Genomic DNA, 15,415 nt, shown 5'->3' on the forward strand with positions numbered 1-15,415 from the left:
CACAGACAAATCAATTTCAGAGGTTCACTGAGTGAGTGTGAGAAGAGGGAGAGACTTCTGATGACAGGTCTGTGTTTCTAAGTGCTTGAATCTTAAAGCCTTCATTTATGCATCCTGTCCAAACTAAGAGTAGTTCTACACAGCGGGAATTTTCCCGAAAAATGTACAACTCCGCCCAAAGGTGCCAAAAACAGGATCAAATACCACGCCCGAGCCTATCCTTTCCCTCAAGTGATCTCAGCAGTGTTTAGTAGCCCCTAACAAACTAATCACAAGAACCCTCCCAGATCCAGTCTGCGGATTGAACATTCCCAAGATCCCGGGATGTTTCGATTGACGTTACTTCCGGGAAAAGAAACCTTTCTTCGGCGGTTGCAGGCCTGAAGAGGTCTCGCGACATTTGCTCCCGCGAGATCTGCTTGCTCACTCTAGCGATGACATCCTCCTCCTCCTCCTCGCCGCCTTTCGGCAATCTTCGCCAGTCCCAGCCCCGACCAATCTACACTCAGATGGCATGGATCAGGGTCTCCCCCCCGAACCCCGGTCTGCGCGGGGCGTCAGGCGGCAGCTGCGGGGTGCGAGCTGCACGAGGTCGACAGCAGCGGCACTGCGGACGGCCACGGGCTGGCAACGAGCAGGGAGCGTGGGCGGGGCAGGGGTAAGCCCGCTGAGTAGCAGTTCGATTGTTCTGGCCTGGCTATGGCGCCTCTCCTCCCCCCCGCCATGGCTCCCCGTGTCCCTGCTCCGCTCCTCTCAGTGAGTGAAAGTGGCCGCCGCCGCCGCCGGCCCAGCGCCCGCAGCCGCCTCAGCGCCGCCGCCATCTTGGGGTCCCAGGAGCCGCCGAGGGAGCGAGCTAGGAGCGTCCACGCCCAACGCAGTCACCGTCCCACGGCCTCAGAGAGCAAACCGCGGCTCCACCGTCGGCGGGGCGACCCCCCCCTCCGGACCCCGCCCGCACTCCGCCCCCCCTCCGCCGCCGCCGCGGCGGCGGGGCCCGGCGGCCCGAGGTGAGGCGACTAGACGTGGGCGGGCGAACGGAGGGGGGGTTGTGTAGGCCCCGTTGCGCCCCTCTCTGCGGGCGACGACTGGGCCGCGTCTTAAAGGGGCCGTCGCCCCCGGCCCTTGGATTTGTTGGGGTTAGTAAGGAGGATGGGTATGGACACTCCCCACAAGATTAGGACCTCAGGGGACCTGGGCCTCGTCCTTTCCTTCTCCTGCCTCTGGAGACCTGGGGTCACGCGGTGACCTCAGCCAGCCTAGGAAGCCCGTGGGGCGCCCACACGTGGGGAGTGTGTTATACCAGGTGCACGTGGGACCCGGTGGGGCGGTGTCGGGCTAACACGTGTGTGGGTTTGGGGGTGGGGTGGGGCAGGGCGGGGGCTGGTTTGGCTCAAGTGGGAACCTGGTGAGGGCTATATCTGTCCTTTTAAGCAGATGAGCTCTAAGGGCTTGACAGTGTGTCAGTTTATGGGGAGCAAGTTGAGATCTGGGTGTATGGTGCACGCTGCTCGTTGGTGTTGGGTGGGGGCAGCCCAACACGTGCGCAGACTGAGGAGTGTGTAGGTGTCACCCCTTTCAGCCTTTTAGGCTTTTTTTTAGGGCGTCTAGGCAAGTGTCATCCAATTTGACATTCCTTCTTGAGGTTGCTGATAAAAACTACTACTTCCGTAATCACCGAGGATGGAAGCCCCCTACAGTTGAGGAGTGAAAGATTCTAAGAAAACACTATTTTAGTTAACAGCCAGCTGTGCCTGAGTTCTTTGATCCAAACACTGTCTGTAGTTTTACGTTCATATAGTTGCTGGAAGGAATGGAAGAAGAAAATAGGAATTTGACCTTCCTAACGTCACAAGTAACCAGTTTACTTTTCCAATCAGTGACTTTCATGACTTCCTTTCCCAAAGAAATTTTCATCGTGGTTTACTAGTGCCAGCTTTTTATTATATATTTTTAAAGTAACAGCTTTATTGAGATATAATTCACATACTGAAAAGCTCAGCCTTTTGAAGTGTACAGTTCCATGATTTTTGGTGTACTAATAGACTTGTGCAGCAGTCACCACTATAATTCATCACCCCCAAAAGAAGCCCCCTTAGCAGTTACTCTCTACTCTCCTTCCCTTGGCCCCTTTTAACCACTGATTTTTCTGTCTGTGTAAATTTGCCTAGTCTGGATATTTCACATAAACATAATTATAAAATATTTTTGTGGCTGTCTTCTTTCACTTTACCATGTATTCAAGGTTCATCCATGTTGTAGCATGTATAAGGATTTAGTTCCTTTTTATTGCCAAATGTTCCAATTCCAGTTGTGTTTTATGCTTGAAATTCTCAAGCTCTTCCTATAAAACATCAACTCGAGATTATTATATATGGTAAAAGTTACCTACCTACCAGATTCTAAAATGAACTTGTGTTTTTTAAGGATTAAATTCTATTATTTTGGTTCATTATATTCTTTCCCTCTACATTTTGTAACAGAAGAATCCAAGTCAGTTTTTAAAGATCTCTGTTTTTTAATAAGAAATAACTGTGAAACGCATAAAGATGACTAGAAGGTTCATGACCGATAAAAACTTTCTGAGTACATTAAGGTGGAAATGTGATTCAGTCTCAGCAACATACTATAAACCATGGCATTATAATTTCACTTAATGAAAGTTTGTCATAGCATTGCCAAGGGAAAGTATCATAACAGTTTTTGACTGCTGTTACTTGTGAAGAAAGACATAGGGCTATGGAAAGCCTAACAGACATCTTTTCTGCCCACAAGGTTAAAACTGGCTTGAAGAGTTAACATGTCAACATAAAAGTTCCGAAAAAATACAAGCAATGGGATGCAGTGAATTTTAGAGTGGACAGAAAGGTATAGGGTTAATAGAAACTTCGAATTTATGTAGGGAAATAAGTGAAGTTGATGACAAGTTTTAAAGTTGCATCTTAAGCATAAGGATTTATGCTTCTGCTAGGCTGTAGCGTGCAGAAGAGAAGAGCGTGGCTGTTAATTCTTACTAAACACCTTTTATGAGCACTGATCCTAATCATGAGGGCTCCAGTCCTATCTAATACTATTTATCACCCAGGAGGTTAGGATTTCAACATAAGAGTTGGGGGGAAGGGAGGACACAAACATTTGGACCATGGCTGTACATTAAGTCGGAAATTGAGTTACAGGAGCCCTGGATTCACCTGCTAATTACACAGTAGGTTTGCTTAGGATTGAAAAATTGGTCACAGAAGTTTAATGCCTGGGTTTAATAAGTTTGTAAGAGAGATTTCCTTGCGTGTTAGATCAGAAGTACGAGATGAGTAATAGCAAATACAGTTGACAAATTAAATGTAAAAAAATCACTGGTACTAAATGCTATCCATGTTTTTAACAGACTAGAGGACAATGAGTAAACAGTGACTTGCCTTTGTAAATCACTACCAAGGATTGACAGATTGCTTGTGTGACGGTCTCTAGTGTAGCGTTCTTTCATTTTTTATGTGTCCTGAACCCCTTTGTAGTCTGAGGAAACCTGTGAGCCCTTTCCCAAAATGTGATTTTTTTAAATGTATAAAATATAGTTCACATTTACAAAAACTATTTATGATGTGAGAAATTTGTTTATTAACATTATTTGGCTGTACCTGGAGCATATGGAAATTCCCAGGCCAAGGATTGAACCTGAGGTACAGCTGTGGCAGTGCCAGATCTTTAATCCACTTCGCTGGGCTGTGGATCTTGACAACACCAGATCCTTAGCATGTTATTTGTTATTAAATAACAGATAGTGATAGTCCTGCTAATACTGCTTTTGTATGCTACCTACATTCAGTATTAATGGAAATGTTAATTTCAGTTATAGTTACATGAAAATAAGGATGTAAATTTTTTTCTGTCCAAGTTCTTGGACCCTGGTTTAAGAGTCTTTGCCCTGGAGAGTCCTGGACACATAGCTAAGTTATTTCATATACAGCAAACCACTGGTTTCCATAACAAGAAGTAGGATTATTCAGTCAAATTCATGTTCACATGAGCAGGACTTCTTAGGAGAAGATAAGTGATAATTTAGCTGAGGAGATACTTGGTAGTAGAATGGAAAGATGTTGGTTTTAGACTTTAAAAGACTTGCATTTGAGTCCCACTTAGCGTTGGGTAAGTTACAGAACACTTTTGAGTTTCACTTCTTATCTATAAAACAGGTACAATAATTTTCACTTCTGATGAGATTAAATGACATGTTAACTGTAAGCATATTTAGGAATGTTTGTTTTCATCTTTGAAGAACTTCAAAAGCTTTGACATACAGTTAGTTTTTTGATTTGGACGGGGAAACTTAATAGGACAGAACAACATGTATGGCACGTAGAATTTTCTAAGGATATTCATGCATAGTGTTCACCTCTTTGTAATGGTACTAAAATTACTCATTTTTCTTTCTTTTTTTTTTTTCGGTCTTTTTGCCTTTTCTTGAGCTGTTCCCGCAGCATATGAAGGTTCCCAGGCTAGGGGTTGAATCGGAGCTGTAGCCCCCAGCCTACGCCAGAGCCACAGCAACGCGGTATCTGAGCTGCATCTGCGACCCACACCACAGCTCACGGCAACACGGGATCCTTAACCCTCTGAGCAAGGCCAGGGATCGAACCTGCAACCTCATGGTTCCTAGTCAGATTCGTTAACCACTGCACCACGATAGGAACTCCAGTTACTCATTTTTCTAATAAAATATTTCTTTGGGTTTGCAGGTGACAGCTTTTCTGGGCAAGAAGTTAGTTGCTAAGTAGGATAAACTCTGGTTAAGGGAGTTTCATGGCGGCTCAACAGGTTAAGGATCTGGCATTGTCACTGTATCAGCCGGGGTCGCTGCTGTGATCCAGGTTCCATCTCTGGCCTGAGAACTTCCAGCATGCCTCAGGCTTGGCCAAAAAATCTCCCCCCAAACAAAAAACTGCATGTAGATCTTTCATATCCTTGTGCATGAACAGAAAAATGGCTAGTGCACATCGATATGGTAAAAAGAATGCTAGGCCAGGTGGTCAGTTTATTCCTGAGATTGTGGCCTGAATATTATCAGAAAGGCCATCAAAATGTTAGTCACTCCCAAGAAAGATATGAAAAATAAAATTTAGAAATAGACTGTATTATCTTGGTAGGAAACAATACATCCACTCTTAGACTATTGAATTATTATATCTCAAGAAAGAACAAGTTAAGCAGGGGGGAAATTTCCAGTATAAATGGTGAAGGCAGTGGTGAGTGAGGCTTTCATGTGAGGATAAATTTGACTTCACAATGGAGTGATGGAGACTGAGATGGACTATGATTAAATTGTATTAAATTACAAAAAACGTGAACACTAATCTGGAAAATTAGAACTAACTTGAAAGATGACTGCTGTTTGACAGTTGTATAATGAGTTTGTGAAACTTAATAGCACAGAAAGTGGTTAAAGCTCAAGAACCGGCCAGAACCAATTTAAAGGTTAGAAAGCCAGAGACTTTGGTGATCCAGCCCAGTTCATTTCAGGTCAACAAACCATTTACTGAGACTTGAATCTAATGGTTTATGAAACTTTCCTATTCTCTTCATTCACTAAATAAATATTTATTGAACACCTAGTGAATGTTCTTCGATCCAACTACAATTTGTTCAGCATCTGCCACACTCAAGGGTTGTAGTAAACTGGGGGGTGAGGGCAGTGTACAAGTGAATTAATCCAGCTGTATGTATGTGTATAGGAAATACCAAGGGGCTCTGCAAAGAGAAACACAGAATTTTGCAAACTCTCAAGTGCCATAGAGAAGTGTAAATAAACATAAATGTTTCTCCTGAGGTGCTAATATGAATTACTAGTAGTTTATTTTTTATATTTTTACTTTTACTAAAAGTATTTATTAATATATTAAAATATTAAAATATAGTTGATGTGCCAGTTTCTACTGTACAGCAAAGTGACCAGTCTTGTGTGTGTGTATGTTTGCATATATATATACACATATATACATACACACACATACATTCTTTTTGTTACCATTTTCCATCATGTTCTATATCAAGAGATTGAATATAGTTCCCTGTGCTATAGTGTAGGACCTCCTTGCTTATCTATTGTTTTTGGTTTTTTTTGTCTTTTGTTGTTGTTGTTATTGTTGTTGTTGTTGTTGCTATTTCTTGGGCCGCTCCCGCGGCATGTGGAGGTTCCCAGGCTAGGGGTTGAATCGGAGCTGTAGCCACCGGCCTATGCCAGGGCCACAGCAACGCGGGATCCGAGCCGCGTCTGCAACCTCCACCGCAGCTCACGGCAACGCCGGATCGTTAACCCACTGAGCAAGGGCAGGGACCGAACCCGCAACCTCATGGTTCCTAGTCGGATTCGTTAACCACTGCGCCACGACGGGAACTCCTTGCTTATCTATTGTAAATGCAGTAGTTTGCATCTATTGGAGTTCCCGTTGTTGTGCAGCGGCAATGAGTCTGACTAGGAACTATAAGGTTGCGGGTTTGATCCCTGGCCTCACTTGGTGGGTTAAGGATCTGGCATTGCTATGGCTGTGGTGTAGACTGGCAGCTGTAGCTCAGATTCAACCCCTAACCTGGGTACGTCCATATGGTGCCACCCTGAAAAGCAAAAAAAAAAAAGTTTGCATCTGCTAGCCCCAAACTCCCAGTTCATCCCACTCTCTCCCTCCTCCCCCTTGGCAACCACAAGTATGTTTTCTATGTCTTTGAATCCTTTTGTGTTTTGTAGATAGATTCATTTGAGCCATATTTTAGATTCCACATAGAAGTGATATCATAGTATTTGTCTTTCTGACTTCCTTCACTTAGTATGAGGATCTCTATATCTGTGTTGCTGCAAATGGCATTATTTCGTTCTTTTTTATGGCTGAGTAGTATTCTGTTGTATTTCTGTACCACATCTCCCCCCCCCCACCCCCCCGCTGTACAGCGTGGGGATCAAGTTATTCTTACATGTATACATTCCCCCCCCCCTTTGTTCTGTTGCAATATGAGTATCTAGACATAGTTCTCAATGCTATTCAACAGGATCTCCTTGTAAATCTAAGTTGTATCTGATAACCCCAAGCTCCTGATCCCTCCCACTCCCTCCGTCTCCCGTCGGGCAGCCACAAGTCTATTCTCCAAGTCCATGATTTTCTTTTCTAAGGAGATGTTCATTTGTGCTGGATATTAGATTCCAGTTATAAGTGATATCCTATGGTCTTTGTCTTTCTGACTCATTTCACTCAGTATGAGAGTCTCTAGTTCGATCCATGTTGCTGCAGATGGCATTATGTCATTCTTTTTTATGGCTGAGTAGTATTCCATTGTGTATATATAACATCTTCTTAATCCAGTCATCTGTTGATGGACATTTGGGTTGTTTCCATGTCCTGGCTATTGTGAATAGTGCTGCAATGAACATGCAGGTGCACGTGTCTCTTTTAAGTAGAGTTTTGTCCAGATAGATGCCCAAGAGTGGGATTGCGGGGTCATATGGAAGGTCTATGTATGGATTTCTAAGGTGTCTCCAAACTGTTCTCCATAGTGGCTGTACCAGTTTACATTCCCACCAACAGTGCAGGACCCATAGCCCCTCCAGCACTTGTTACTTGTGGACTTATTAATGATGGCCATTCTGACTGGTGTGAGGTGATATCTCATGGTAGTTTTGATTTGCATTTCTCTTATAATCAGCAATGTTGAGCATTGTTTCATGTGTTTGCTGGCCATCTGTATATCTTCCTTGGAGAAATGTCTATTCAGGTCTTCTGCCCATTTTTCCATTGGTTGATTGGCTTTTTTGCTGTTGAGTTGTATATATTCTAGAGATTAAGCTCTTGTCCATTGCATCATTTGAAACTATTTTCTCCCATTCTATAAGTTGTCTTTTTGTTTTCTTTTTGGTTTCCTTTGCTGTGCAAAAGCTTTTCAGTTTGATGAGGTCCCATGGGTTTATTTTTGCTCTTATTTCTATTGCTTTGGGAGACTGACCTGAGAAAATATTCATGATGTTGATGTCAGAGAGTGTTTTGCCTATGTTTTCTTCTAGGAGTTTGATGGTGTCCTGTCATATATTTAAGTCTTTCAGCCATTTGAGTTTATTTTGGTACGTGGTGTGAGAGTGTGTTCAATTTCAGTGTGCTGCTTTGCATGCAGCTGTCAGAGTTTCTCAGCAGTGCTTGCTGAATAGACTTTCTTTTTCCCATTTTATGTTCTTGCCTCCCTTGTCAAAGATTAATTGACCATAGGTGTCAGGGTTTATTTCTGGGTTCTCTATTCTGTTCCATTGGTCTGTCTGTCTGTTTTGATACCAGTACCACACTGTTTTGATGACTGTGGCTTTGTAGTATTTCTTGAAGTCTGGGAGAGTTATGCCTCCTGCTTGGTTTTTGTTTCTCAGGATTGCTTTGGCAGTTCTGGGTCTTTTGTTATTCCATATAAATTTTTGGATTGTTTGTTCTAGTCTGTACCACATCTTAATCCATTCATCTGTTGATGGACATTTAGGTTGTTTTCATGTTTTGGCTATTGTGAATAATGCTGCAATGAACATAGGGGTGCATGTATATATTTTTTATAATGATTTTCATTTTTTCCATATAGCTGGTTTACAGTGTTCTGTCAATTTTTGAAGTAAAGTTTCGTCAGGATATATGCCCATGGGTGGGATTGCTGGATCATATAGTAATTCTATACTTAGTTTTCTGAGGAACCTCCATACTGTTTTCCATAGTGGTTGTACCAGTTTATATTCCCACCAACAGTGTAGGAGAGTTCCCTTTTCTCCATACCCTCTCTAGCATTTGTTATTTGTAGACTTATTAATGCTAGCCGTTCTGACCACTGTGAAGTGGTACCTCATTGTAGTTTCGATGTGCATTTCTCTAATAGTGATGTTGAGCATCTTTTCATGTGCTTACTGGCACATCCTGTTTTTCTAAAAAGTATATTGAGGGAGTTCCCATTGTGGCACAGTGGGCACGAATCCGAATAGTATCCATGAGGATGCAGGTTTGATCCCGGGCCTCACTCAGTGGGTCAGGGATCCAGTGTTGCCATGAGCTGTAGTGTAGGTGCCAGACGTGGTTTGGATCCTGTGTTGCTATAGCTGTGGTGTAGGCTGGCAGCTGTAGCTCCGCTTTGACCCCTAGCCTGGGAATTTCCATTTGCCACGGGTGCGGCCCTAAAGTAAAAAGTGTGTGTGTGTGTGTGTGTGTGTGTGTGTGTGTGTGTAGGGATTTCTCATATGTTTAAAGGCCCTAATCTGCCTTTTTAACAGAAGCATTGTATTCCACTGTCCCTATAGCATAGCCAGACTCATTCTGGATCCTAAAGCCAAATGACCTCAAATTTTAGCTTTCCCTCTTATTGTGTGGCCTCTGGAAAGCTATTTAAGCCTCAATTTCTTCATCTGTTAAATTAGAATAATAGTGATATCTACTTCGTAGAGGCTAATTGTGAGAAATAAATGCTTAGAAATGCCTAGAATGGTACCTGGCACGTAGTGCTCTCAACAAATGTTAGCTGAAATTATAAGTACCGTTTTGTTTTGACAGTTTAATCTAGAGTTTGTAAAATATTGAAAGCAGAACCTTTTTTTTATGAATAGACACTACCTCAAATCTTTTTTTAGATAGGCAGGTAAAAATATATCAGTCAAGAAAATTGTTGTAACACATTAACTTTGTGTTTATGTAATGAATCCTAGTAGATAGAGATATCTAGTCTCTTTAAGATTAAAACTCAAAGAGGTGATGTTTTACATTAAACTTTTTAGTTCAGGGTCTAAAATATTTTTGTCCGGGATGTCATTCTGATGTTAGTAACAGTTTGCCTTTTTTAGGATCATTCTTAGAGTATAATTGTAACCTAGACTCTAGAGCGGGATTTGGAAAAGGTTTTCTTTCTTTCTTTCTTTTTTTTTTTTCTCGTGGCAACACCAGATCCTTAACTCACTGAGCAAGGCCAGGGATCAAACCCACATCCTCATGGATACAGGTTCGGTTCTCAACATGCCGAGCCACAATGGGAATTCCAGAAAGGTTTACTATAAAGGATCAAATAATAAATTTTAGGCTTTGCTGGTCATGCCTTCTCTGTAGCAGCTACTCAGCTTTGCCCTTGTAGTGGGAGAGTAGCCATGGTTAATATGTAAATGAATGGGTGGGGCTGTGTTCCAATAAAACTTTATTTATGGTCACTGAAATTTTAATTTCATATAATTTTCATGTGTCCTGAAATAGGAACTTTTTCCAGTTATTTCAAAATGCAAAAACCATTCTTAACTGTCAGGATACAGAAATGGGCAGTGGACTGGATTTAATGTGAAGGCCATTCTATGCCAACTCCTTCTGTAGAGTCCTGGCTAGCACCCTGGCTAGGTGATCTTTTGCTAGTTAATGTTATTGTCTTTAATTCCACCTTTTAAATAGGGATGATACACAGTAGTATTTATTTATAAAGAGCCATTAGAAATAAATGAGATAATCCATGTGAAATGCCTAGCATCATTCCAGACACATAATGTTTAATAAATACTATAAATTATCTTCATCTAGTTGAACCCCCCTCATTTTACAACAAGGCTGTTGAGACCGGGAGAGGATAACTAGTCCTAAAGTCTGTCTGTGACTTGTCAATAGCATTAAACTAGAGCTCTTGATTTCAACCTCTTTTTCTACCTAGCCATGCTGCTTCCATAGAGGATTGTAATACCATTTAATTCAGTTAAAATACTACTTGATAAAACTGTGTACTGTATTCTATTGGCTACAGTAATGGTTGGATGCATGACATCATGCATTTGCCAAACTCATAGGGCAGCTTTTTTTTTTTTTTTTTTTTTTTAACACCGTGCCTGTGATGTATGCAAATTGTTCCCAGGGCCAGGGATCGAACATACACTTCAGCAGTAACCCAGGCCGTTGCACTGACACCACCAGATCCTTAACCCACTGTGCTGCAAGAGAACTCCATTATAGGGCTTTATAACACAAAGAGTAAACTTCAGGGGTTCCCAGGAAGGAACGCAAATTGTGATAAGAGAATCTAGTTAAGTTACAAATGTAGGAGATAACCTTACTAAAGTGGGGGGGGGAGGGGAGTGCTGACCTATGTAATCTTGGAAATGAGTGGAATCTAAGACAAGAAACAGCATGTATGCACTGTAGTCTAATAAAAATGTGTGTTTGGGGGCTACCAGTTAATTCTGATGCTGAAGTATATATATACTGCAGTTGAACAATTAAGTAAATGGATAATGGGAGACAAGCTTCTTGCTCTTAGGTTGAGAATTGATAGATAAGCAAGGGGAAGGGGCTAGAAGGATCCTTGATAGGTTGGAGTTGGAGATATCAGTATGAACCTATGTTTAACTTAGTACAGATACAGATGATTGCATATTGAATATTTATAGACGTGTACATACATGGGTTTATATACACACAGGTATATTTCTGAGCTCCATCAGCAGAGAAGGTTAAAAGAAACTCAGGAGCACATGTAGTATCCACTTCTTATTTTCTCATACCGTTATCTAGTAAAAGGAACTAGAGTTCCTTAGAGAAGTGGTTGATTATAGGCCTGGGGTAGGAAATACACAAGATGAGTTTGGAGCATCTAGTAGTGCCATAAAGTAAGGAAGTGCTTCAACTACCACTACCACCACCGCAACTCTACATTGATGAGGGTGTGTCAAAGGAGCAAAGGGGCCAAAATTGAACCATCTGTGCAGCAAAATAAAACAGCACTGGATTATAACCCATAATATAAAATCAATGTTTATGAGTTTATATTGGTCTAAATAAATGATTGAATAAATGAATATACTGCTTGGAATACTTCATTAGCATAACTTTATGCCTTAGAAGCTGCTGCTGCTGCTTTTTTTTTTTTTTCTGTCATCTTTTTAGGGCTGCACCCCCAGTATATGGAAGTTCCCACGCTGGGGTCGAATCAGAGCTACATCTGCTGGCCTACACCAGAGCCGCAGCAATGTAGGATCCAACTCGTGTCTCTGACCTACATCACAGCTCATGGCAACACCAGATCCTTAACCCACTGAACCAGGCCAGGGATTGAACTCACAATCTCATGGTTCCTAGTTAGATCCATTTCTGCCTCTACAAGAACTTCTGCCTTTGGAAATTCTGGCTTGCTGGAGGTCCTTCAGAAAATATTGGAGTAGTTAAATATGTGGCATTTTGGAGTCAGACTTGTAGGATTCCAATCATGGTTCTGTCACTTTCGGCTGTGTGACCGTGGTGGAGGACCTTAAGCTTTCTTTCTTTCTCTCTTTCTTTAGCCTCATCTGCAGCATGCAGAAGTTCGTGAGCCAGGGATTGAACCTGCGCCACAGCAGTGAGAATGCCAGATCCTTAACCCACTGCACTGCCAGGGAACTCCGAAGTTTACTTTATCTATAAAATAGAGGTTTTAATAGTATCTGTATCTTATAAGGATCAAATAGGTGTGTATATAAAGTTCATATGCAAATAAAATGTTTGGCACATAACTCTCAGTAGAGTTGGTATAGTAGCATTTAAATTAAATGCTATTAAAGCAAAAATTTGGGTTCCTAGTTGGAATTCTTTATGATGGAGTTCCCCTACCCCCCAAGCTTCTTAAATAGTGGGAAGAGTGTTTATTGAACATCTAGTTTGATGTAAACATACCTGCCTTGTTCAAATTAACTGTGTATGTTTTATGGTGAAGACGATGAGAGTAATTTATATCTGGTGTTAATGAAATCATCATACATCTAAGTGACTGAAATATCTGACCATTGAAAAGCAAGATCTGTTTAGTATACAATTAAACTCATGTGTATTTACAAATGGTTTGTCCTTGTGATGAATTACCTGAACTTTGATTTCTCAGACTTCCATTGGAGAATGCAATTCTGTACAACTTCTCTGTTACCACCACACTAGTTCTCTCCTAAAATGAAAACTGACTTTTAGTATAGGAAAACTAAATAGAAAAATGAATTTTGTAACATTGGCAGTTTATGAATGTCTTACCTCTTTTTCGGCCACGCCCCTGGCCTCTGGACGTTTCTGGGCCAGGGTTTGAACCTGTGCCATAGCAGTGACCCTAGCTGCTGCAGTGACAATGCTGATCCTTATTCCTCTGTGCTACAAGGGAACTCCAGATGTCTTTTTATTCTTTATAACCTCTTTTTATTCTTTATAACCTCTCACCATCACTTTTGTATTAATGGACAGTTAACATATAAGGAACTGATAACTAAATTTTCACAGCTTTTTCTGTGAATCTCTATTTTTCACGAATACCTAGAGTGTAAGCTAATGCTAACTTCCCTTTGCTGAGGAATGAACTGAATTGCTCAAGATTTTCAGGCTGTGAATTCAGTCTTGATTTCTCTTTTATGGGAGCATCTTTCTCAGCTATCTCGTTCCTTTAAAAAATAAGTATTTTCATGGATTTATCTGTGAAAGTTGTTGAAGTTACTGATTCTCCAATAAGGGGGTTCTTTAGCTATGTTTTCAAATTTAAAATCTGATAAATTGTTTGTGGGTTTTTTTGCTTTATTTTTTCCCAGGGCCACACACACGGCATATGGAGGTTCCCAGGCTAGGGGTCCAATTGGAGCTACAGCTGCCAGCGTACACTACAGCCACAGCAATGCCAGATCTGAGCCTTGTCTGTGACCTACACCACAGCTCACGGCAACACTGGATCCTTAACCCACTGATCGAGGCCAGAGATCAAACTCACAACCTCATGGTTCCCAGTCGGATTCCTTTCCGCTGGGCCATGACGGGATCTCCTGATAAATTGTTATTAATTCAGATTGGGTGCTTTTTACCAGAAGACTTATGAAATACCTAACTTAAATTTCTTTTCTTTTTTTTTTTTTTTTTTTGGTCATTTTAGGGCTGCACCCATGGCATATGGAGGTTCCCAGGCTAGAGGTCGAACTGAAGCTGTAGCTACTGGCCTACACTGGAGCCACAGCAACGCCAGATCCAAGCTGCTTCTGCAACCTACATCACATTTCACAGCAACGCCAGATCCTTAACCCACTGAGTGAGGCCAGGGATTGAACCCACAACCTCATTGTTCCTAATCAAATTCATTTCTGCTACTCCACAACAGGAACTCCCTTAATTAACTTAAAAAAAAAAAAATTACCATGTGAAAGTTCCCCTGGCTACCTCAGGAAACACTTCCTCCCTTTTACACTTTTTGATTTACTGATATTTAGACCCTAAATTATTAATTAAATGGATTAAACTTGTTTGACCAAATGCTGTGTCTGTGGTATATACTCAGGAGTCCCTGGAGGAAGTTGTCCTAGTAAGCTATTTCTTTTTTTATTCTGATAAGATATGAATTGTTCTCTGTCTTGGTGAAGATACTCTTCTAGGAGTTGAAATAGTTCTTTCCGTGAAGAAAGCAAGTGTGCTATAAATGATTTTGTTGTTGTCCTTGGAAACGTATTTCTTTTTGGTATAATCCAATTTCATTGATGAAAAGTGGGGATGGGAAAATGCAGATAAGCACTTTTTTATTTCTCACAGTATACCTATGAGGTAGGCTAAAATACTTTGTCTTTGCCATTTTGTTTTTATTTTATTTTATTTTTATCTTTTTGAGGGCCGCACCTACAGCATATGGAGGTTCCCAGGCTAGGGGTCTAATTGGAGCTGTAGCCACTGGCCTATACCACAGCCATAGCAACGCATGAGCCAAGCTGCGTCTGCGACCTACACCACAGCTCATGGCAACGCCGGACCCTTAACCCACTGAGCAAGGCCAGGAATTGAACCCGCAACCTCATGGTTCCTAAAAGAAATACGTTTCATGGTTCCTAGTCAGATTCGTTTCTGCTGAGCCACAATAGGAACTCCTGTCTTTGCCATTTTATAAATCTCTGGAAGAGTCATCCTTTTTAAGCCAGGAGTTCTTTGTTATGTTTACAATGCAGGTGTAAATTTTGTCTTTGAAACTTTGTTCTTTGGGGAACTCTAGGCTGACTAAATTGTTCCCATGCTTTCACAGTAAAGAACTATTCCTTTGGTTGAACAAGTGGATTTTGTCTGGCCTCTAAGTAGAAGTCTTGCTCTGAGCCTCTGCTCTTTGAGAGCAAGGTTTTTTCCTCTTACTTACCAGTTTAGTGTCTGGTACATAGCTTCTTAGTGAATATTAGATGGTCTGAATGGAAAGTTTCAGTTCACCTAGAATATTTAAAGAATGCTTAATGATTGATTTACCTCTTATTTGCCATGTGTAGCGTGACCACAAATTTATTGTTGAAACATGGATTTTTTTTTTTTGTCTTTTTGCCATTTCTTGGGCTGCTCCCGCGGCATATGGAGTCTCCCAGGCTAGGGGTCTAATCGGAGCTGTAGCCACCAGCCTACGCCAGAGCCACAGCAACGCGGGATCCGAGCCGCGCCTG

At 41.6% G+C, this 15,415-nt stretch overlaps 1 protein-coding gene across 2 annotated transcripts in view; it reads left to right on the forward strand.

The window, feature by feature from the left end:
• Positions 1–876: 876 nt before the first annotated feature.
• INO80 (INO80 complex ATPase subunit) overlaps positions 877–15,415 on the forward strand; it is a 145,181-nt gene continuing 130,642 nt past the window's right edge. For both annotated transcript variants that reach the window (XM_047766672.1, XM_047766673.1), the window contains exon 1: positions 877–1,007. The gene's annotated coding sequence lies outside the window, so the exon portion shown is untranslated. The remainder of the gene's footprint in view (positions 1,008–15,415) is intronic.

This window comes from Phacochoerus africanus, chromosome 2, assembly GCF_016906955.1.
Source record: "Phacochoerus africanus isolate WHEZ1 chromosome 2, ROS_Pafr_v1, whole genome shotgun sequence".
Taxonomy (NCBI): Eukaryota; Metazoa; Chordata; class Mammalia; order Artiodactyla; family Suidae; genus Phacochoerus; species Phacochoerus africanus.